The sequence below is a fragment of the Corvus cornix genome, chromosome 2, assembly GCF_000738735.6.
Source record: "Corvus cornix cornix isolate S_Up_H32 chromosome 2, ASM73873v5, whole genome shotgun sequence".
NCBI classification, from domain to species: Eukaryota; Metazoa; Chordata; class Aves; order Passeriformes; family Corvidae; genus Corvus; species Corvus cornix.
In genome coordinates, this window is record NC_046333.1 from 112,562,399 (window position 1) to 112,587,695 (window position 25,297).

General features: G+C 41.5%; 1 protein-coding gene across 2 annotated transcripts in view; it reads left to right on the top strand.

Moving 5' to 3' along the window:
• Window positions 1-363: 363 nt before the first annotated feature.
• SNTG1 (syntrophin gamma 1) overlaps window positions 364-25,297 on the top strand; it is a 336,705-nt gene continuing 311,771 nt past the window's right edge. Inside the window, exon 1 of one of the 2 annotated variants that reach the window (XM_010401190.4) lies at window positions 364-730. The gene's annotated coding sequence lies outside the window, so the exon portion shown is untranslated. Of the gene's footprint in view, window positions 731-12,804; window positions 12,826-25,297 lie in introns of those variants that run through there. The other variant, XM_039549083.1, reaches the window with a different exon arrangement.

A 25,297-nucleotide genomic window follows, 5' to 3' on the forward strand; every position in this document is an offset into this window, starting at 1 on the left:
CGGCGCCGCCCCCGGGACCGCGCTGTCCCTGCGCGCCGGGGGTTGCGCTCACCCGGTGGTCCCAGCTCACCCTCGCGCTGCCCGTGGGAAGCGACTCCCGCCTCGCCGCCCACTCGCCCCTCTCCGGCGCGGGGGCCGGCCCGGGGGAGGGCTGCGCGTCACCGGATCTGGTGGCGCCGGCAGCGGGGCGGCGTTACGGAGCGCCCCGGGAGCGGCGGGGGGGCGGGCGAGGGTCCCGGGCGGGGCCGGCATCGCCGCGCCTGGCTGCGGCCGCGGTGGCGGCGCCGCGCCACCTCGCCTCCCCTCGGCTCGCCGCGCCTCGCCTGGCCGCTCACCGCCGCGGAGGGGCGGCGCTGCTCCCCGCACGCCCCCGCCCGGCGCCCCCGCTCCGTCTCCGGGAAGGGCGCGGGGAGCCCCACGGTGCCCCTCAGCGCGGCGGCGGAGTTCGAGCCGGCGGCGGCGGCGGGGGTGCGATGCCGTGTTAGCCGGCAGCCCGCCCCGAGGCAGCACCGGCGGGAAGGAGCGCGAGTTGCCGGGGCTGTGGCTGACACCATGGGCACCGGGCGGGGGGGCGAAGCGGCCGGGCTCCCTGCGCTCCTCGGCTGAGCCCGGGGATGTGCCGGCGCCCGGAGGAATTATTTTGGAACTAGCACGGAGCGGTGGGAGGAGGACGAGCGGCACAGCGTTTCAGCAGCTGCGAGGAGGTTGTCCGGCGGTGCTGTATAGGCAAGTAAGCGCTTGCTTCCTTTTCGCTGCGTTCCCTTCCTCTCGAGTGACTTTTTCTTTTTTGCAGCTGCTGGTCTCTTGCTCCCAGTTCGGAGGCAGGATGGTCGGCGGCGCCAGCGGCAGTCTCGGGGGTTGGGGTGCGGGGGGTTGGTGGCCGGGATTGCAGCGGAGCCGCGCTCCAACTCCGCCGGAGTCCGCTGCGGGCATCCCGCTGGTGCGGTGCTCCGGTGCATAGCCGGGAAGGAAGCTCCGTGTCCCAGTGCTTCCCACTTCTGCAACTGTAAAAGATGATGCCTTCTTACAGGCATTTCGTGATGTAAAATTCCTTCTCCTCTTTGCTGGGCTGTAACTAAATTGCAGGAGTCCCTTAATTGCTTTCCGTCAGTGCTTCTTGTGGGAGAGAGGCAAGATGCGTTGTTAGCCTTTCATACACACTTCGGGATTGGGATAGAGAACCCAGAGTTTTGATTTTTATGCCTTTAACTTTCTTGTGCCCTGCCTGGTGATTTTCTTTGGAATGCTCTTGCTGTGAGGTTATTGTTTGTCCAGCCTTGTTTGTTTGCTTACTTTTAGCCTGTGGGTATTTATTGTTATACTTGACATGGCAATGAAACAAAAAGTTGATTGTAATTTATTTCACTGTATGGAGGACAGGTTATAGGCAGGGGACTAATTCTGCTCTCGAGGAACTCCACTTCAAAGGAAGAGGCCCATGGGGCTGTAATCTCCAGCTAAAAACTCGGAGAGCTCAGAGCAGACCTGTCACATTGCAAAGAAAGAATTCTGTTCACCTTTCAGCAGTGATAGCGTTTAAGCTAAGCTGCCTGCCTTCCTGTACCTATGAAAAGACCTGACTCTGAAATGCAGAGAATAGAGGTGTGAATTCTGGGCAGGTTTGGGAGAAGGCAGAACTTTAGACACTGTTTAATTAAGTTTGCTCTTACTGATTTCATCAATGTCTTCTCTATGAGCCTGAAAACTGCAATCTGTTACAGTGACCTTGATGCATGTTGTATTCTAACATGTAAGCACCACAGAATAAAAGTATTTACACAGATTTATAGCTAAGCTCTGATGTTTCACTAGGAGCTCAGTCAGTTTCAGTCAATGTGGTAGTTTCAGCAGGGGCACTGGGCATGCTATGTGTGTAGGAAATAACTTGGGAAAATAACTTGATAATAGTGATGAAAGTAAAAGTTGCAGTGTTGGAAACATGTGTTTCTGCAGAAATGCCACTGTGTGTGAAATGTCTGTTGAGTTTGGGATATTTTCTTTTCCAGTCAGTGAGATCTCTACTGAAAGAAGTGTGTGGGTGTGCGTGGCAATCTCAAGGATTCCCAGGTTAATGCACTTTGAGTTGTCAGCAGCAAGAGATCTTTTTATGCACTGAAATACACGTTTTTACGTAGATGCAAGATTGACACGATAAGATTAAAAAGTGTTGGGATGTCAGTATGGTGAACATGTAACTAATAAAAGTTTATAGCTGAAAGATAAACTAATCCTTTCCCATAATGGTGGATGGAGATTACTGAGGGTAAGCTGGCTGAAGGGAGTGTCATTTGTTTCAGTGCAGTTTATGGAGAATGTTCCTGTGGTTTGTTCATAGTTCTGACTCTCTGACAATTCTGTGAAACACAATCAGAATAACTGCTGCTAGACAGTGGCATGCAAACCTATCCGTTACTTAAAACACAGTTTATTCTGTCTCATATCAAAGAAAGTATAGTTTTTGGCAAACTCTGCCTCTGATTCTATTGTAGTAATTCCTTCCTCTGTTGCAGAGTGGCAGGCTTTCACTAGGCATGTGCAAGGGAGATCATGAAACACTGAAGCATGCAGTGATCTGGAATTCATTTGGGCTATGTATTACATTCGAGGTTTCCACAATTAGCATTAAGTAAGTGCTTATGCCTGATTATACAAATAAATGGAGTTTAAAAATTGTATTAGCTTTGTCACTTCTGATGCATATTGAAGACCCTCTTCTTCCTTTTTAGCCCTTCTAATGCTATATTAATGCTATACTCACTCTTTGCCTGGAGAGGAAGAAAACATAATTTAATGATTTATCATTTGGCTTTCGCAGTATCTTGTCCCATAGCGATGAGATAATCTAATGAAGGTCCCCATCACTGAATTAAAGAACATGGTGCTCTAGACTTTCACTTACAGTCAGATTTTCCCTCTTTTACGTGGCTAAAGAACCGAGTTTTCACAAGGTCTGAGAGAAAAAAAAGAAATGTTGCTTTTTCTGTTAGAAACTTGAAAAGAAAGGGGAAGGTAAGACTTGAGGTCTTTAAAGACATCATTAAAAACATCCCCTTCTAAGATATTAATCAATCTCCTTTACCTTCACACGTTTTCTTTATGTTTTACCTGGTACTTGTCAGAAAGCCTTGCTGCATATTTATACTTTATTTTACAATGTGGGTAGTTCTTAATTTTACAAATTCAGGAGTGGCCATCACACACCTTACTGTAAGGCTTCTAGAATCCTGTTTAATGTTCTGTATCCCACTTGGCTTGTATCTTTTAAATTGGAAATTTCCAAAGAACACTATATTCAACTTTATAGTATGCATTTTTGTTTTAAGTCTATGTAAATCTCTTTAATAGAGAAGATTGTTGACCTTGATTCAGAAATTTCAGGGTAAGCTCAGGAATTATTTTTCTTTCCTAGTTTTTTTTCTTGTTTGCTCAGACATACATTTTGGCTTGTTGGGCATAGCTTTCATGAACTGACAGAAAAACCTGTAAGCATAATTAAAACCACCAACAGTTAAACATGATTTTTCTAGTCAGCCCCAACCCAGCTGAGTGTGTCATTTCTATTTCTATTCTTAATATTCTTATTGAATATTAAGACAAACATATGAGAGCTGTAGTCTGCTCTCAGTTCCCTCGGAAGTGCTCAAATAAGTACCATTTCTTCATGCTTGTAACTTAGCACTGGTCCTTGTGCCTGAGCTGTCAATATTTCTTCCTGGAAGTCATCATCAGGTCTGCTTGCATTCATTGTTAAAAAGCTGAAGAGTTGTGGTGAAAGATAAGAAACATCAAATGGATTTAATGTATCATGTTTCTTGGCCCTTCCCATGGCTGTGCTGTCAGTTCAGGTTTCCAGAGAGAGGCCTGAATGTGGTTGGGTTGAATCCCAATAGGAGTCTGCTACATCAACATGCACCTCTGGCGGTATGCTGTGACACTGGCTCACAGTGGCAGACTGTGAAGACAAACTTCTGTATTTGCTCAGAGTTTTATCTGCCATAACTGGAAGAGTCAGAAAGCCTTACTGTTGTGGTGGCCAACCTAGATTTTCTGCATTCCTGTTGCAGATCAGAGGAAAGAGAGAAAGCATACATTTAAAAACCCCCAAAACCCAGAACTCAAAACAGGTCGTGTCTCAAAGATAGTCAACAGTAGGGAATGCAGTGGAGACACAGCCAGGGAAATTCACACCTATCTTTATGTGGAAAATAAAGGAGGAAATTATTATTCTTCTTGAGAGGTTGATTTAGTCTTGAGAGATTGATTTAGCAGGTGATGTGTCTACCCCTTATGAAGGAGAGGAGCTAGGTGATACGGAAACAAAGCTTTTTCCCACTGCACACTTCAGGTGTGGCTGTCACTGTCGTTTGGGGCTCTAAGCCTTATCTTCAGTAATTAGCTTGAATTGGCCAAAAGAGGTGGAACACTCTGTTGTGTGATGAATCTGGTGGTGCAGCAGCCAAGGGCTGGGTTGCTTCCTGGGGACTTGCTCTCTTCAATTTATTAAAGTAATGAGTAGAGAAAAACTAATCAAGAAGAGTGTTTGGGATGAGATTAATTTTATGATTCGTTCTCCAGTTTATTTTGGGTAATGTTGGGCAAAGCCATGAAAGTTCTTCACTGTGATACTTATGTGAAAGTAGTAATAGTTTTGACTTACATATATAAATATATGTAATTTTTTTTTAACATAAATCAATATTCTAAAAACTGGGATTAAAGTTTTGCACATGAGGCCAGAACATGGATAAATGATACTGCTGGACACAGTTTGCTGTGCCACTTAGGCACTTCAGAGATAAGAAATGGATGGTTTATGAAAGGCTGTGCTGTATGTTCCACTGTGCAAAGCAGGAGGTCCCCCATGCCAGGAACTGAGCACGGCAGAAACAGTCATGCCCTGATGGTGGCAGTGGATGTTCCCAGTGTGGAATAAAGCTTGGAACAGAGTGAAAGTACCACACTGGTGCTCACAGGGTGCTTTTCAACAGCCACTGAAATTCCTGTGTAAGATGTGGTTGAGGTGAAGGCACCAATGTTTTACTGCTTTAACACTTGCATGGATAACGAGTCTGTGAAAGAACTCACGGCTTCAGAGATGCCATGGGTGCAATTGATTGTTTGCTGAGTTCCACAGGTGGTTATCATCTGGAACAAGGATGAACTTTAAATTTTTTTCTATGAAGTTTGTTCCTTGCTCTTAGATTTAGGTGTTCATTCCTTAGTTGGTTGAGATTTTGGTTCAAAGGTGTGCTTTTAAAGCTGATAAACATCAAACACTTCTGAAGTGTTCATTGCTTGGAGCTTCTCAGATAACATCAGAGGAGGAACAGTTTATTAATCAGATTATTCTAAAGTTTGGCTTTATTTTATTTTTTGTTCATTCTCAATGTGTTTTTTCAAATAGTGAACAGTGTACTTGGTTTCATGTTGAAGATGTTGGAAATAGCATTTTAAGTAAATTTTATATTGCTTTTGGTCAAATTATTCAAATAGACTCAGATTTAAGTGTGAGTAAAGGCTGTTTGAATAAAATAAAACACATGCCTTTCCCCCCTCCACTTTTTGTGTTAAATTTATTTAAGATACAGCTAAGCATAAAGAAGTTAGAATGGGAGTGCTGTTTATGACATTCATATTTCTTCCACTTTCTGTCAAAAACTAAAGGGAATTTCAGTCTTGTAAAAATGACAACTATCATGAGTGATAGTAATCATATCCTCTGATTCTTTCTTGGTGTAAAGACTATTTTGCTATTTTTATTGAATTTAGTGTGAAAATGTAATTTATTTCAACAGGCATAATACTAAGAACTAGGGAATGTTCTAAAATCTTTTAAAAATTTGATATTCATACTTAATGTAGCTGTTAATATTTGCCTTAATATAAAGCACTGATTCTTAATTACAGAATTGTTTCTGAAATGCTTTGCTGTTTTGCATTTGCTATGCTAAATATATCTTCATTCATAATTATGCGAGATAGCTTTTTCTAGTTTCTCTAGATGGCAAAATGTTTTGATTGACTCTTTTAACAGTTGTGAATAATGAACTGTATGCTTCAGCTTCAACAACACAAATGGACATTGATTTTCTTTGACTTGCTTTTGACCCCTAAAGAAGTAAAGTCATTAGAATTATGCTTGAAAGAGAACTCTTTGCTCTCTCTCCTATAATTTTATGTTGGGGTCCCTCCCCCTGCCATGGAGCCCTGGGAGATGGGCCCTGGGGGGGAGACACGGGGTTTCCCTGCCCCTGGTCACCTTTGTTCCCCATTGGTTGGTTTGTGTTCCCTGATAACGCCAAGGACCCTGGGGTCCCGTGACTGCGGAGTTCCTGAGCTGAGCCCCGGCCATGCAGCTGGAGAAATAAACATCTCTGAAACATCTACCACGAATCTGTCCATATATACTTCACTTTCCACGGGACTCCTGGTTTGAAATATGCTTGTTGCAGTAATCCCCGCTGCAACAAACTGGTGGAGGAATGCGGGCAAGATACCGATCCCTGAGGACAATTCGTGAGTAAAACAACCACTCTAGACCTCTCTCTTCTCATCTTGGTTTGGATATTCTCTCTGGACTATGGAAGAATCGTGGGAAATGGGGCTCTCTGAGCCACAGAAAGAAATGTACCTAGAAGTTAAAGGAATCCTTGAACAACATAACAAGAAAGTATTGGAACCGGGAGATCTAGAACATTTTTTCATCTGGCTTTTCAAAAGGTTCTCCTATATTTCTCGAGACTTACTTTTTGATATCGAACCTCCTGTATCTTGTGAGGGGTGTTTCTGGGACGAGATATGGGATAAAGTATGGGATCAAAGAGAAGCTTTCCGTGCATACCTTATAATCAGGGAAGCTCTTGAGGAGCATTTGTATGGTCCCATTAGCCCTAAAGCAGAGGATCATACTTATCCTGTGGCCGAGGCCATGCGGCCGCCATCCTGGGAGCACATGACTGCAGCCGTGCCGGCGGAGGTGCCTGTGCTGGATGCGCCCGGCCCCCTCGGGAGCGCGCGCCTTACCGCGGACCCCATCCCTGTCTCGGGGTCCCCGGCCACGCGACCACGAGTGAGGGAGCGATGCCACAGGCGCCGCGGGTGCCGTGGGCCACGAGCAGCCAGGAACCGGGCATCGGCGTGGCAGGCCGCTCTGAGCACACGGCTCGGAGAGCCCTGCGGAGGGAGAAGCGGCGGTTCCCACAGCGACACGAGAAGCCGCGCAGCGCAGCACCGAGCCGGAACGGGGCCGCTCTCAAAGCAGCGTGGAGTTGGCGGAGCGGAACCGCTCACAGGGCACGGAGCCAGCGGCGATGGCAACGCGGGGCCGCACAGAGCCCAGACACGCGCCGGAGCAGCGCCGCTCGGAGAGCGCGGAGCAGCCGCAACGCGGGGGCCCTGCCGAGACATCGGAGTCAGCGAGGCAGTGGCCACGCGGGACCAGCAGCCACGACGAACACGCAAGCACGTGATAGGAGGAGTTGTAGCCACGAAAGTCACAGGAACTGTGAAATGGTACAATGTAAAAAACAACTATGGATTTATAACACGAGATGATACAGGGGGAGATCTATTCATCCATAGAACTGCCATTAAAAGGAATAACCCTAAAAATTACCTGCAAAGTGTAGGAGATGGGGAAGTGGTACAATTTGATATAGTGCAAGGAAAGAAGGGTTTACGAGCAGCAAATGTTACTGGGCTTGGGGGTATTCTAGTCAAAGGCAGCTGTTATGCACAAAATTATAAACAATATCCATCCCAGCAGCTTCCCTGCCCACAGCCTACTTCCCCCTTTTACCCTATACTCAGTATGAACCCTTTCCTAAGTTTACCCTATCCCCAATTTATTCCTAATCTGTTCTTCACCCCATGGCTTCCCTATACAATTCCATTTCCCTACAAGTCCTCTCTGATGCCGAGGGGGGGATGAAAAGAGGGAGGGAAGAAATTAAACCCTCTCCTGCCTCAGTTTCCCCACAAAGCATGCCCGGAGAGTTCTGTCTCCCTTCTGTCAGCCCTAAGATGTCCCACAGAATCTGATTGGACATTTAAAGACTCAGGAGGGTGGCTTGTTTTGTCTTGAAACTGTTCTTGTTATGTTTATCCAGTTGTTTTCATTCTCCTTTTATTAAAATAAAACGGGTGAGGTGTTGGGGTCCCTCCCCTGCCATGGAGCCCTGGGAGATGGGCCCTGGGGGGGAGACACGGGGTTTCCCTGCCCCTGGTCACCTTTGTTCCCCATTGGTTGGTTTGTGTTCCCTGATAACGCCAAGGACCCTGGGGTCCCGTGACTGCGGAGTTCCTGAGCTGAGCCCCGGCCATGCAGCTGGAGAAATAAACATCTCTGAAACATGTACCACGAATCTGTCCATATATACTTCGCTTTCCACGGGACTCCTGGTTTGAAATATACTTGTTGCAGTAATCCCTGCTGCAACAATTTTATATACATTATAAACAGGATTTGAGAACTAATCTATGCTAATCAGAGTTTTTTCAAGTGAAAAGAGGGGGGGAAATCATCAGCTCTACAGTTGTCTTGCAGCTCTAGGTTTCGTCACTCACAGCTGTCTGCCTGTATCCATTACCAGTTGGTATCACAGCTGTATGTCCCTGAATGCAGCAAACAGTTCTTCTCACAACTGTTTTAATTGGTTATTAAACGGCAAACATTTATGTGACAGTGTAAGAGTTGGGTCAGTGCAATGCAGTTGTTTTCAACTAACAAATCACACACTGATACATGTATAGGGTTCCTCACCAAAGGTAGGTTTTGAGTAAAAGTCAGCATCAGATCTGTGTCTCTACAGGTTTTAATGTCTGGAGTGCCTTCATTCTCATTCTGTGAGTTATGTGGGGGTTTTTTTTTATGGAACAGCTGCATGGACGCAGAATGCAAAGGTAAAATGTAGAAGATAAAAATGTAAAACATAGAAGTAGTCTTTTCAAAATCAACTGGAGAAATGGATGCAAGAGCAAACTGGGGTTACAGTGCTGAGGAACTGGCGTGGTTGACCCATTATGAATGGGGCAAGAGAGGGCCCTTCCAGGGGTGCATTTCCTGGCAGGGCTCCCTGTCCCCAAACTAAGCAACTCCATTAACCTAAATGCAAAAATAGCCACTCTGCTGCTTTTCAGCTGGACCAACTTCTTTGTCAAAACCAGTGACGTTTGTGAAGGAGTTTTATTGGAGGAAGCATGCTGCAACTGTGCTAGAGGCAGTTCCAAGCAGTGTGTATAGAAATTATGACAGCATCTGATGATGATCACCTCTCATTTTATTTTAGCTCAGTGAGATAAGAAAGGACCTTCCTGGATAATGGAATGCACAAGAAGATAATTTCTTTCTACACTGTGTCATGAGTCTTTCAGCTAGTTAATTCTTAAGCATTTGTAGTAATAGTTCATCATATGCTTCTTCTCACAACTTACTGTCTTATGCAGTTGTGACGCTGTCTGGGCTGTTTCCTTGGGATGTCTTAATTAAAATTGCTTAAATTTCAGTTTATTAATCTGTTTTATTTATCAGCTTTCCTTTTCACTACATTAAATAACCTATTTAATCTCCAAAGGGAGAGCTGATCTTACTGATCAGTGATTATATATTGTATTATTCTCCATGTTTTCAATGCTATTTAAGCTTGCAAAATTTTTTTGTTAATTTAGAAAAACCCTAAACCTTCTGATTTTTGGTAGGTGGAGCAAAGAGTATTCATTGCATGCTTTGATTAATGGAGAAATTCAGTTGTTAACAGTGATTATATATTGCCATTTGTCTCTATGCTTCTGCAAAACATGCCCTTTCATTTACATCTTATTGCCTTTTTTTAACCTCTTCATGATGCTACAATACTTCTTTCTAAAATGAAAATCTCAAGGTTAATCTCAAGCATTTTTCCCTCATGTGATACATCTTATACCCAATTGATTGTTTTCTCAGGTCTAAGATTCTGTAGTTTTTTGTGCTGTGCTTCTGCGTATCTATGTAAAACTCTTTATTGAGATTAATATATAATTCTTTATAAACCCTGTTTATAAAGTCCTGTTTACAGGACTGAGTCCATGACTTTTTCTCCTTGAAATGAGACTTGATTTTTGCTTTTGCAGTTAAATCTTTACTATTATATATTAGCTGTATTTGTCTAACTGCAGCAAAGGCATTTTTTGTGGAAAAAAACCCCAACATTTTTGGGAAATGAAAAGTAAAATATTTGGGCATCAGTTCCCTTTTGTAAAATTACAAGAACATTATCCAGAATCTTTCTTTTCATTTCAGGAGTACAAAAAGACATAACATTTCCCCAGCTCGCTACTGAATGATGGTACTGACCACTGTGTGTATACAGCTGTATGCCTTCTCTACAGGTTTTTGATGGCTGCGGAACTGCGAGCCTGAGATCACAAGTAGCTGGAGTCATAAAGATCTAGCCAGGCTGCATGAAAGAAGGCAGTAAAATATAGTGGGTTTGCTTTTTCATTCTTTATGCTGTGATAGAAAAAGGATATATATGACCCTTGAAAAGAGGAAAAGGTGAATAGTTGCATTTCTAGACAAAGCAGAGAGAGAACTGCCAGAAGGACAGAAGCAAGATGTTTGATGAGAGAGCTTTTGTCCTTGTTTTTGAGGGGAAAGTGGTGCTTTCCAAGACTGCAGTTGTTCAGTAATTTCCAGAATTGCATCCTTGAAATACAGACCTGCTGCTTGTGAAGAATTCTACCAGAAACATATTCCCTTTCCAAATGAGAAATGTCTGGGTAAGGCTGTATTCAGGTCACTGTTCTCCAAAAGTTCCATGAATTCCTGATATTTAAAGCAGGAACTCATGTACAGGAGTTCAGTTGCATCCTTAGATGGACTACTCCCTTCTGCAGGTACATCTGTGGCTGTAGTTGAGATGCTCTGGATTTTTGGGCTATCTGAGGTTGGCCTCAAAGTGCACAAGAAGCAGCAAGGAAACTGTTGAGGTTCTTGTGCTGTCTTATGTTAGGAGAGAGGCAAAAGTGGCATCATCAGAATTTCTCATTCTTTTTGACCTGCAATACACGTGCATACATGTACCTCTGTCTTAAGATGAATTCTGCGATAAATTTGGCTTCCTACATATGTGTGTTTTTATAACAGACTCTACAGTGTTCAGAAGTTGGAAGAGACTGTGGAGTTACGAACCTTATTTCACAATTCTAATTTCTGTAGGAAAGTTGTCTGGGCACCTTACTTTCCAACAAGTAGATCTGGAAAAAAAAGCTGGAAGCACCTCTAGGGAAAACTGTAAAAATATAAAAATAAGACTCTGTGCCTTCTAAATACTAATTCTGCTTCAGAGAAAGTAGATGAGAAGGAGGTTGCTTTCATGGATCAAGTATCAATATTACTTCAGTTACAAAGCAATATACAAGCTTAACTTATATTCCTCATTTTATGGCAGCAGAATTGTCTTTTCTGGATCGCAACAAGTACCTTAGATCTTCCTACATATAATATCTCTCTCTGGAGGCATTTAAAGTCCTGAAAAAAACCTGCTCAGAAGCTCACAAAAACTGTGAAGTACTTTGAAGTTCTGCAATTATGGCTAAATGTAATTTTCTGCAGGTTTATGGCATGTAAATAGCTCGAGATGCTACTGTGGGAAAAGCTAGTCCTTCATTTTTAAAACACACACTACATAGTAATAATATGTATTTATGAGTGTATAAACTGTCCTGCTATGTGTTCAAAACCTGTGGTCAAAACCCATCTGTTTGTCAAAGCTTTTTGTTAGCTTAAAAAGAAGCTTGAATTACATGAATACCATCTTTTATTTGGAAGATTTTCTTAACACCACACATCTGAAATACACTCTTGTATTTAGAAATCATGATAAACAACCTGAAAACATTATTTTAAATACTACAGTGTAATGCTAGACAATAAAAATTATGGTCTCTAATACACGCCAATTGTTTTCACAGTTCTGGGGCCCATGCAAGGCCTAGAGTAGGGGGCAGTGTTTGACTTTTTAGTTTCAGACTATGCAAATTTATCCAGCATAGTGAGTTCCCTAGATTGAGAATAACTGTATGTACCAATTGCACATTGTGTTGATTATGCTTGGCCTAGTTTTGGTAGTGCGGGGGCCACAGAGATGGTTTCTGTGAGAAGCTGCTGGAAGCTTCCACTGTATCTGGCTGAGCCAATCCCTGATGGCTTTGAACATGCTGCTGGCCAAAATTGGGCCAATGAGAGAGGCTGGTAACACCTCTGTGATGACATATTTTAGAAGAAAATCAAAACAAAGGGCACACAGTTCTTCTTCTAGTCAGAGAAGAGGAGGAGGTGAGAACATGTGGGGGTCAACAACATGGTGACACCAAGGTCAGTGGAGAAGGAGGGGGAGGAGGTGCTCCAGGCGCTGGAGCCAAGATTCCTCTGCAGGCCATGGTGAGGACCATGGTGAAGCAGCTGTGCCCCTGCAGCCCATGGATCCACGGGGGATGCAGAGATCCACCCACAGCCTGTGGGGGAGGTGCCCGTGCCAGAGCGGGTGGATGCCTGGAGGAGGCTGTGATCCAGTGGGAGATCCAGTGGAGAGAGGGTACCCTGCTTCCAGGCTGGAGCAGCCTGTCCTTGGAGGACTGCACCCCGTGGAAGAGAGACCCACGGCGCAGCAGTTTTGGGAGGACTGTGCCTGTGGGAGGGACTCACGGTGCAGCAGTTTTGGGAGGACTGCTGTTCTTGAGATTGGAACCACACTGGAGAAGTTCATGGAGAACCCTCTCCCATGGGAGGGACCCCACACCTCACAGGGGAAGGACTCCTCTCCCTGAGTAGTGGAAGAAAATCCTCAGGTGAGGAACTGACCAAACCCCCCTGCCCTGTCTCCCTGCACTGTCAGTGGGAAGGAGGGAGGGGCTGGGGGGAAAAGGTGTTCTAAAGGCTTATTTTACTTCTTATTATCCTTCTCTGACTCTGTTAGTAATAAATTCACTTTGTACCTCTAAGTTGAGCCTGTTTTGCCCTTCGGGTGTTTTCTCCCGGTCCTTATCTTGACTCATGAAGCCTTTGTTAATTTTTTTCTCTTTCCTCTGCCCAGCTGTGGCAGGGGAGGATGAGTGAGCGGCTTTTGTGGGTACCTGGCATTTTGGCCAGTGTCAAACCACAACAGTCATATCTCGGTGGCCTTCAGTTTAGGATGGGGGTTCCTCTAGAGTCTGCAAATCAAATCTTCAGAATGATGTTTAAAACTCTAAAACATTGGGAAGTAAAAATCCATGAAGCAGTGATTTATAAAAATAACTTGGTGTGTTACATGCAGCAGATATCTAAAGTGAAGGGTACTGCTGCACACAATCAGAAGGCTTCTCAGTCCTGTAGCTTCTGGAAAGGAGACACTGTATGTTGTTCTCTGCAGAGAAGTGGTTCTTGGGGTAATCCTCATGGCAGTTGTATTGCTGATCTCCATAGCAGCCTGCCTACTGTTACTTGGAAGAAGAGTGCAGGTGTTTTGCAAGAGCAGGACAGGCATGATGTGTGACTGAATCAGCTCTTCCTCAGCCATGGGGAGGATGTTTTTCCACCGCATGCTCAGTTTTCATCAGTCTGGGAAGCCTTTGATTTACTGAAATACTCAAGGCAGCTTCTGAAGTGTGAAATAAGTTGTATGATGGTCCCTTCTGTGTGAGTAGCTACCCAGTGTGTAAAGTGCTCCTATTAAAAGCTTGGACAGAGTATTTCTGCTACAGGTCAGTGAACACGCTGCAGGTGGTTGCTTGTGGCAAACCCAACATTTGGGGGTGGGTGTTTTGCCCCAAAAAGCTTGGGCTCTGTTTCTCCTCACAGCCATTACTTATGTCCCTTCCTATCTCCCATGTTGCATGTCGTGGCCCATCATGCCAGAAGCTCCTGTGTTTGCAATCAGCACCAGGAAGGTGATGCGTTAGGTTTTTCCTGGCTATCTTCTTGGTTGGTATCTTGCAGGAGAGCATGTGATTAGTCATGGTTATTTATGAGATTCGTAGTTCTGAGACTTGCTTTTGGGAAGCCTGTGAGATCTTCAGCATAATAGTCCTTTAATGGTGTGATACAATGATATAAAGTGACATCATTCAGGGAAGAAGTGGTGCGTGGGGAATGTTTCTTTGTTGTTTGTATGTACAGCAGTGAGCACAGATGGCACCTCTTTGAGATAAAGGTGGCATCACGATAGAAGTGACATGATAGAAAAGACTTACCAACTCATCTGTAAAAGTTCAGGATTAGCATTTGTGTCTATTTCTGGTTACTGATACATACATACAGAGAATATATTTCTTTTAAATAGCCATAAGGCATGATTTTTGCTTTTCAGCCAATTTTTCCCTGAAGCGAAGACAAAATTGGTAATTTGAGAACAGCTCATTCTGATACTTCTGAGGATGGTTCCTACTTAGAGCTTCACACTTATGATTTCCCCCCCAGTATTTCTGTTGTATCCTTTACTGGCTTACAGCTTGACAGTATGTTTTACACATATATTTGTGTGTATACATGTGTTCAGAGTAGATAAATGTCTGTAGTAGATAAATATCATATGTGTGTCAAATATGGTACACCATGTGTTTTTCAGCCTTGATAGCCCTGGAATTTGGAAATTTATAATAAAACCATCTTTGATCATGAGAGCAGCCACATTACATGGCTGGATATTCTTGTGGCTTCTATTACAAGTAGAGACTGGCCTGTGCTTGTACAGAAATTGACTCTTCTTTCAGATAATCTTTCTCAGTCTGCATACCCTTCTCAAATCTATTCAGAAGTACAAGTGAGGATCATCTTCCTGGCCTGTTAAATCTTCTCTTTACATGCCTCTGCTAGTTCTGGCTCCCTCACATCAAACTGAACCTCTCTTTTTTTTTCAAGGATTTTGTTTAGTAAAGCCAAGCATTAGGCACTGCATTTAGCAGCTTACTGGGGTTTTTGTTCTTACTACAGGCCCATCACTGTCTGAAATTGCCTGAAATTTCCAGAATACATGTTTTTCGGTCCCTTATGAAAGTAAAAATGCTCTACTTGAAAATCTGCCTTTATAACGTTCAGTTGTCATCTTAACTTCTACTAGGATGCTTGCAGATGGTTTCCATCTGGAACTGATTTCAAGACTAAATGAGAATTTTTTTTCAGAGGTTCATTTTCAGTAGTTTTGTAGGAATAGCTTTATATAATTCAGTGAGATCTTAATGCCTGTTTCTTTTAATAATGGAATTTTTTCCTTCTTCCACATTTTTGTCCTGTTAATCCAATAATAATATTTACTGATTGCATACTGCTGTGTATTAATATATCCTGGCTCAGGGCATGAAAATAGTGTTTCTTGTTTCAATAAATACACTTGACTATTTAATTTTAAACTACTTAATATACATTTCTTCAGTGAAATTGCAGATGCTTGATGTGAATGTTTTTAGACATCTGCCCTTAGTACATAACAGATAAAGGCAGATTACCTGGAAATTTACTTTCAGCTTGATGAGGCATCCCTGTTTTCTTTACAGAGGAATCTTCAGCATTTGATGGCAGTTGTGGCAGTGATAGGTGTTAGGGTCCTTGGACTTAGATCAGTTTCCATTTGTTCAGCAACTGAAAATTCAAAGTGTCAAGGGTTTAGTTTAAAAATACAGGAAAAGGACTTAAAATTGAACAGCTTGATCAAGAGAAATTACACGTCAGTTTGAACGTACAGTGAATTAAAAAGCGCAGTGAATTAGTGAAGAGACTTCTTGCTCTTGAACCCCAGACTGTGAAGATGTGGTATAGGGAGACCCAAAAAGAAGACATGGATTCTGGTGTTCACTGGCTCCTCTCTGAGTCACCATCATGCTCATGAAATGTTGGAGTGGGCAATGAGCATTCCAATGAGTGGGCAGTGCTGGATGACTGCACAGCTGACCTGCTTCCTCCCTTGGAAAACAGATCTTGGTCTTTTGTTATGGTGCATACTCTCTTCCTCAGAGTGTGTAGTCCAAAAATAGCATAGCAAACTACTGTACTGCTGGAAGAAAGGAATGGTGAACCTGTCTTAACTAAACAGAGGTGAGTGGGTGTGGTTTGTAGGCTGGTCAGAAACTGTGTGAACAACTGGTGGTTAAACTGGTCTGTTACGATTTTTTTCAGATTGTCTTATCTACAATGTAGAATTTTACATCAAGCTTTTTGCTGTGTAAAATTTTTGTTACTAAAGTTTAAGAAAACTTCAAAACTGTAGGTTTTAATTTAAACCTACTTTTTTCAGTTTGGCAGTGTCAAATGTACAGAATAGAGCAGGGTCGCAACAGTGAACTGGAACTCTGAATTGGATTTACTCTGTGATCATCACATAGACTTGTGCAAGTTGCAGAAATTTCTTTTGGTTCATTTATCTCATTTAGCTTAAATTCATACTTTGTGGACACATGGGTTAGTACTTTGAGACTTCATTAATGAATGGTTACATGAAGGTTTATTTCCAGTAGTTAGAGACAGTGGATGCCTATAGTGTGTTAGATATTGATTTATATGAGATTTTGGTTTCTCAGAATATTTTTCATGATCTCCTAGCAAATTTCTGTATACTCGGTCACTACGTTCTCTGTTGTATTAGTTTTTGGAAGACCATTACACAAACCTGGACAATAATTTGATTTATTGTAGGAGCTTTTAAAATGGATTTGCCTACCTCTATTCTTGACATCAATTAAATTTATTATAAAGTCATATTTGCTCATTTTCCAGTCTCAGTCTTAACTATTACATTGTAAGGAATAACACTTGGAAGTCTTAGAATTCGTGTAGTATAATAAACACTTGAAGGAATCTCTCTGCATCCATTCTTTCTGTGAAAAGAGGCACAACTGCTAAATAAATATTTTATTTTTCTACTACAGCACTGTAAAAGGAAATAGCAGACTATTATTTAGAGAGCTATAAATTCCCAAAATAAATTGCGTTTTTGTTTGTATTTAAAAGAATAGCTGAACAGATAGGAAAGTAGCCCATGCTGCTTCTCAAATTCTGACTTAAAATAAAAAATCTTCTCCTACATTAGTATTTATTTTCAAAACTGCCATGTGGGCAAATGGGCAAATCTGTATGTGAATTTGTTATGACATTACATTTTTCCTGTTATCACAATAATTAAAATAAAACTGAGATACAGAAATAATTGTAATGAAAGTGGAAAGATAACCTAGTATAAAGCCAGCTAGAAAACACTGTCAAACCAGTTATTAACATTTGCTTAAATTTTCTCTAGGCAGGCTTATGGTAGCACAGGTCTCTGGCTTTAGCGTTGGCCAGGACATAGACTTTGAGATCACACACACTTGTGCAACATAAACTCCTTCCTGAATTCCTGCTTTGCTGTTATTTGCAGCTGTAGTGGTTTTTTTGTTTGTTTGTTTTTGTTTTTGGTTTGGTGGTTTTTTTTGGTTTTTTTTTTGGTTGTTGTTGAGACATGAGATTTAAATGGAATTATACTAGAGTACAGAAATGAAATGCTTATTAGTAAGAGTCAGATGCTTTGATAGGAAACCAGAAGGGGCTAAGATGACTTCACCATCTTACTAAATACTCATGTTCTGGCAAGGCCTCTAATGGATGAGGCATATGCATGTAGTATATAGAAAGTACTGTGTAAATAGCATAGTACTAACAGTCTAAGAGAGTTATCCTTTTAAAATAGAGAGAGGAGAGCTGTCCATAGTGATTCTGTCTCTCCCACAGCACCTCGACAGCTACTCATTCTGTAAGATGAATCAGCAAGCAAATGTATTAATTGCTGATAGGAGACATTGAACCACTTACAATTTATGTTTTGCTATCCTTGTATACAACAGATGCCTGTTAGGAAAGATTTTTCTCTGCTTTACTTTGAGGTGGTAGGTTGTCTATCAAGAATAAAAGCTGACATCGCTGGTGGATGTGTTAATTGCCAGTTGGATTAATAATGGAGACTGTGGTATCCAGCTATGTGTTTGCACAAAACCTTTATGAACTTTTATTGTCAGTACAGCTCCTTGTATGACCCATTTTGCTGCAATTGAGTATGGGAAGAGGCTGCAGACACATAAAGGCTTCAGACATGCAAGTGTTCCCCACCCTTCACCCTTGTGCGGGCATGTATGTGCAGCATGGTAACAGAAACTTCATTTTCCTAGGCAAAAAAACATTCACCTCTATGTCAACATGTCCTCTGGTTTTCTGTTACTCTCTGGTTTTCTGTTACTCTCTGGATGTTTGGCCTACTGTGTTGTATTTCAGAATACAGTTGTGTGTTTATAGAAAACGTACTGTGAGTCCTAGTTAAAGCTTATTTTGGCCAAATTGCTAATTATGATACAACTGGGAAAGGCAGCTCATTAACATAGATGGGGATGTGAGACATAGACTTCCATTAATTTGTCTGAGTACTTTTTAAATTATGGCTGGGGGACTGTGAAATTTACTTTAGTGTTCAACAAATGGGCTAAGAGAAACAGTGATCAGTGGCAGAAGGCATTTTGCAAAGAAACTGGATGGATGGATGGATGGATGAAAAACTTCTGCTGCATAGTTCCAGGCTCGGCAGTTCATCACTATTCAATCGCAAAGATTAAAGCAAATTAGATCTTAGAAAGCTATGAGCCAAGAGCTGCCCAACAAAATGTCCAAAGGCACAGGGGAGCCCTGCAAACTGATTCAAATGCACAGGGATAAATTCCAGAAGCCCTATTTGTGTTTAAATATTTATTACCATTTTAACTTTTTGTTTTCCTATGACATATGTCTCTTTCCCATGCCAGATTTCCAGTCTTTGAAAGAATAGTAAACACTTCTCTTTCGCAAAAAGAAGAGTTGCTTTGTACTCTCTCATTCTTGTGGCAGTAACAGGGGATTGTACTTTGAATAATTTTACTTACTGATTGGAATTGAAATTTCTTTTCACTAACGAGTTTTTATTGTTTGGGTTTGGTTTTCTTAGCTTTTTTTTTTTTTTTTTGTGATACCTAACCCTCCAAGGAACTTTATAACAAAGTTTATTTATTCCCCCTGGTTTTTGGGGAGCAGAAGTTCCTAGAGTGACTCAGATCTTCCCATATCTGTGCAGTGCTCTTGAAAATTGAATGTAGCATTCAGGCCTGCATTTTTAAATGTGTTAAACAAATTGCCTGTAGAAGTGAGGGAAAAACATCTCATTGCTGGCAAAATTGGCACAATTTGTAAACTGGCTTAATGCTTCTGTTTGTTTCTGTTCAAATGAAAGGTGTGAAATGTTTTTGTCTAGCTGAGTGTATTTTCTATAAAAAGATTTAAATGTCACAGTGATAAATTCTAGTAAAATTTTGCTCCTGGCAAAATATTAGTGCACACATGCTATGGATCCCCAGGAAATGATGAGCTTTATGCTGAATTGGACTTGGGAGTACTGAAAAACATTTGTTCACAGGCATTTTTGGAAGTGCAAAACCATCTATGTCAGTATAGTATATGCTTCAGAGGCTTTTCATATCCTACAAAGAAGGGAAATACCTTGATATACCCTAAGGCTGGGGTAAAGGCAAAAGAGAAATCTGACAGATACGTAATTCACCTTGGCTGTTTAAGTGCTGTGTAAAAACTGAATGCAAGTCTGTAGCAGAATGAGGTGAGTGAATGTGGTCACATGCACTCTTTTCATACATTCTAAGACTGCTAATCTGGAAGGTTAGTTCTGAACAAACAGCAGGACCAGTGTGCAGAAAATCTTGTAAGTGCATCCATGTAATTTTAAAAATAAATTTTTTTTAGCAAGAAAACTTTTTTAAAAATTCATGATAAGTACTGAAACACAGTGGTGGATTTACATCTCTTTTATGTCTTCACATGAGCAACCTGGTTTGCTGATTATATAGTTTATTTTTCTTACATTTTTCATCCTCTTCTAGTGGATGTGTGCTTTATGTTCAGTATACTCAGGGTGTTTTATGTTCAACTAGACCAAAAAAAAAAAAGAGACTTTATCTTGTGGTATCAACCAAGCAGAGAATTGCTATGCTAAAGCAACTTTCATTTACTAAAGGTTGACAAATCACTGCTCTAGAGGTGGGAAACCAGTCAGACAAGTTTATATCACAAATGAAAATAGTGAGGTATGCCTAATAAATTTGGAACTCAATGAAAACAGATAAACTGAGTTCATTGGGTCTGAAGCCAAGAGCATTGCTACAGGGAGTGTATAATGTGCTGTGATAGAATTTCCAGTGGTAGCTTTATGAATAAGAGGATAGAATTAACACTTATGCCGATGGCTAAGACTAAATTGAATTATAACTGCATTAACTTTAGTAACAGTTTTACCCTCTTCCTTTCCCTTGCAATTATTAGGAAGTTATTTTTTTTTTAAAAGAAAACAAAGCACATTTTTACAGAGCAAGCATATTGTTCCATCTTTGACTATAATGAGCATTCATTGGTTGGTGTGGGTAATTACCTTTTTGGAAAATACAGATTTATTCTGTGAAATCTGGCTTGGAGTGTAAAGCAGCTGAAATTCAAATATGAAACTGAGCCATATTGATCTTGGTAATTTAAAAAAAAAATCCACAGTAAAACAGATTAAGGTTGATCAAAACCTTTCTGTTTGATTTCTGTCCTCAGCTGGAGGCATTTACTAGGATTCCTCTTATGACTTTCTTACCATTAATTAATACAGAAAACTATGCCTTTATTAAGTGGCACTAGGATATCACCCAGGAGTAGTGGTACTTTGTACTCTGCTGCCCAGTTTGTGCTCATAATGTCAGATGTGCTGCTCTGTGCTATGGACCATTAGGATCTGAGAACTATCAGAACTGCATACAAGAGCAGAGCATCACAGAATCATGGAAGGTTAGGAGCAACCTTGAAAGATAATCTGGTTCAGCCTTTCAAGAAGTCACAATCTGTTCTATCCCTGCTGTCAGTTTCCATATAGGGACTAATAAAATATATTCTTGATAGATCTCATGACCGATGAGGTTGAGTAAGCTTCTGTAATTGAAGAATGAAGCCTTAAGTATGGAAATATCACCTCAAATACTGGAACAAGTAGTATAGTTGGACTGAATTTGCATCCTGTAGTGAGAAAGGAACTTGCACTCTTAGTGCTAAACTCTGAAAGGGTTCTTCCACCTGACCACTACTTTCTGAACTGGAATCTTACCAGCACAGGCAATTATTCCTGATTAGTTTCAGATGTCCTGGAGTACTTACATTATAATTGACCATATTTGTTAAAGAAAAAGGTTATTTTTTAAATTCTAGTAATGCTTAAAGTGTCATCATTTTGAGTCATTCATTTTTCCTCTTGTGATGGTAATTTTATTTTATTCAACTATACCTAGTTTACCTATACTTACCTATCTTTGCAAACACATTGTTTATATACAACTTAAAGACTATCTCAACCTTATTACTTCTCTTTATTTTTTATACTATCAAAGCAATTCATGCTTTTCTCACCTCTCCTCATCTTCCATAGGTATCTTACTATTTTTTTGCCTAAATCTTCTTTGGTGTTTCTGGTGTAATTGGTTTTATTTACTTATTTTTCTTCCTTTACTCATTTTTTGAAACTTAACATTGTTTCTCTCATTCAGTTTGGGTTTTTTTCTTGAATGTTTGCAGTCATGGAAATGGTCATGGCTGAAAAAAGGTTCTTTGGTATGTCATGGTATGGCAGTGTTTCAGATGTGTTTTTGTAGATGTAACTGTGAAATAGTGAGCAACCAAGCTCATTGAAGAGCTTCATCTCGTCAAAGATTGTTAAATGGCTGTTTTCAGCCAGACCAGACTGCAATATAGAACTACTCAGACAGTAAAAAATTATGTGTAGTGGGCGCTATGAGTATGGGTGAAAAAGAAAAAAAAAAGAAGAGACAGTGAATAGTAGCAACTCGTGTGATGGATGGCCTTCCACCCTTGAGAGACTCCCTTGATCATAGTTCCTGTTTCTTCTCCTTTGTTGTGAATATCTGGTGAACTTTGTGATTCCTGGCAAGGATTTTTCTGGCACACTGAGAGAATGCTGCCATCCAGGAAAGTCTTCTTTTATTGCCTGCAGCCTTAGTAAGCTCTTCTTCTTTTTTTTTTTTTTTTTTTTTTAATGACAGAGATGGACTTCATTTGCTTAATGAAACGTGAAACTTGAAGTGATGGACCTTAGTACACTTTGGACAGCCTGTGGAAGAAATTCTCCTTGCCACAGCTAGTGACCAGATGGTCTTCCCCTACAGATCTTCTGCTTTGATAAACATTAAATCTCTGCATATAAGGTGCTTGTGGGCATTAAAAACGGGGGTTTTTTTGTTGTTTTATTTTACATTCTCTTGCAATATGTCCCCAAGAAGGGCTTCAGCCCTATTTATTCAGTTTCCTTAATTACAATACTCTTTTTACTGATTTGATCTTGTTGGCTTACGTAGTCACAAAGGGTCAGAAAAAGTGTTATGTGTGATAAGGGAAGTGAGCCGTAAAGCTGACACTAGAAAGGCAGTATTTTAGGAAGGGGCTGCTATGTGGCGGAGGTGGTGGTGACGGCTGTGTTACTCTGAGTTTGCAGGTGGCATGAGCAGCTGCACCAGGAGAGTAGCTTGTGCTGCCACTGCCCTGCTGCCTTCCCGGCCACACCAGGGGAATGAGAGGGAAACCATCTGGTGGGAGCTGTGTTGGGGACACTGCTGCAGCCAGGCTGTTCGTGCCAGCAGTGGCTCTGCTGGCTGTGCCTCCCTCCACAACCAGCCAGCTTGAGCACAGCTGGGAAGTGTCAGGGCACATCACTGGTCCTAACTTCACTGCTGCCTGCCTGGCTTCCTTCCTCACCAGCGCAGCTGAACGTAAGGACTTAATCCCGCATCCATTCATATGCACCAATAATTGCTTAAGGGACAGTGTTAGGGCATAAATCAGTGGAAGTCACGTGGTCCCTTCATACACTAAGCTAATATTATCCTTAACTCCCAATTAACTCCCAATTAACTCCCTTTCTTGTGCTCTAATCTTATTCTTGATATTTCCTGGTTATACTGTAAGTGGTCCTTTCGAAACTGCTTGTCAACCCAACTAAAGCACAGATGATAAGTTGTCTAATGTCTTTTTGTGTACTATTTGACATTCTGTTCTTGTAAATAATTTATTAGCAGAGAAAATGCAATGAAAGTTTGACTCTGGCTTCTTTCAGATGTTCATATTGACAATTTATGATCTTTCACAAAATATTTATCTTACGTCCGAGAACAAAAATGAACCAAGAGGCAGATTTGATATTGTATCAGGGGGTTCATTCCACTCTTACATGTTTTTCAGTAAAAGAGATTTGAATCCCAGCTACTTAAAGTTGAATCAGCTCAGATGAAATGTTAGGAAGCCTTAAGTTGTGAAGGCAGCATGAAAGAGCTGGAGTGCAGTCGGTGAGGGAGGTTACCACTGAAGCTGTCTGGAAGCTCAGTTTGTTACAAAGACTATGCAGTGTAACGTGTTTCATGTTTGTCCCTGATACTTCAATGTCTCAATCAGAACTCCCTACAGCCTTTTTTTAAAGGTATTGTGAATCTCTTATCAGTTGCTTTGAACATTTTCACAGTTATTTTGGTTTCTACAAAGCAATGTGAAAAGAGTAAGTTGTGATTTATCTGAGAGCTATTTTGTGATAATTTATTTCCATGTTGCAAATAGAAATTCACATTCTGCAGAGTGACAAAGAGGCAAATTGTCCTCCCAACCACCTTTACATTACTCTGTCTTTACATATAATACACATCAATAACAATTGTTGCCTTTTTTTTTTTTTTTTAATCCGACTCTTTAACTGAATTTTCAGTCTGTGGTTTGATTTCATCAAGATCAGGCTTTTGGAATTGCTGTGTTCCCTGGTTTTAGAGCTAAAAGGAAAAAACAGAAGTTGATTCTGCACCTAATTCACACCTGCTGAAATACGTGGTTTAACATTGCATTCATTAAACTGAATCAAAGTTGTCTGTCGTGATGTATACCAGGGTACTGGTGATGAGCACGCTGAATGGCTCTTGAGCTGTCTTGTGTCTGCAGAGAGCTGTCTGCACAGGAATTACTGTTATTCTTAAGAGAAGTTTTAAACTAGGGCAGCCAGGGTGTCAGGTTGGCCCCTATTCTGAGATACTTTGCTTTTGAAGTAGCAGTTTATCCCTTCGCTAAGAAGAGCGTCATTTGCTGCCTCTCAGGGTGCTGTCGTGCTGTACTGGTGGCAATGACACATCACGGCAGCCAGCAGAGGTTAAAATAGATTCTCCTCCCCATACTAGCCAGTGAGTGAATGTGTAAGTTAAGGTAACACCTCATAGCTTTATCCTGGAAAGTCCTCTGGAATTCCAACACTGAGTGGAATTACAACCTTGCCTGGATGTAGCATAAGATCATAGATGATCTGGCTGACGTTGATAAGCTCAGCAGCGAGCTGTTGAAGCAGTAAACCAAGCTCTGCTGCCTTAGTAATACCACTGCTCTTTTACTTGCTGTACTGGGCATCTGCAGAGTGGTAATTTGACCCAGGCAGTTTTCGTTGGTCTGCTTTTCCGGCTTTCCTTAGTGTGTTGTCTTTTAAACTCTCTCTCCCAAGCTCTTGCTCTACTCACACAGTGCAAAACCAGGGTGGATTCCTGAATGCACTGCTCAGCCAGGGAAAATGTGTCCAAGACCTGTTCAAGAAGTGTTCCTGCTTGTCCTTTGTGGCAGAGTATTTTGTGATGTGTCAGTTTGTCTAGCATAGAAGATAAGGTAAAGCACCTTTGAAAAATAGAGACTTTTAAAAAAATGGAAACTGTGTTAGGTTTGACAGCAACCAAACAGAATGTAAGCAGAATGTCTGCAGCTTCTGGAAACTGAGATAACTTCAGGAATGAAATGAAATGTTGAAATTATTTTTCCTGCATGTATGTTTTAGCATATCAAGAGGTTTCTTTCTCAACATAAAACCTGTATCTGGACACACTCTTATGTGTTTTGTATTTCTGGTTTTCCTCTTAAATGTATACCTATATCTTGGCAACCATACTCCATTTTTAAACAAAATGTGTTTTATTGTCATTTTTGCAAAAGTTTTACCCAGCTTAGCCATCTGTAGTTCTCCTGTGCATGCCTTGTCACAGGGTGCCATTCCTGTTCCTGCAGAGAAACCACATTCTAAGTCTTGTGTTTCAGATAAACCTCATTCTTCCATGAGCAGTGTCTTCCTGGTTGCTCACTGAAGCCACACCTGTCCACTTCTAAGATTTTTCCTTCAACATTCAGTGGTGACAGTGCAAAGAAAGAAATGCTAGGAGTAACACTGAGGAAGGT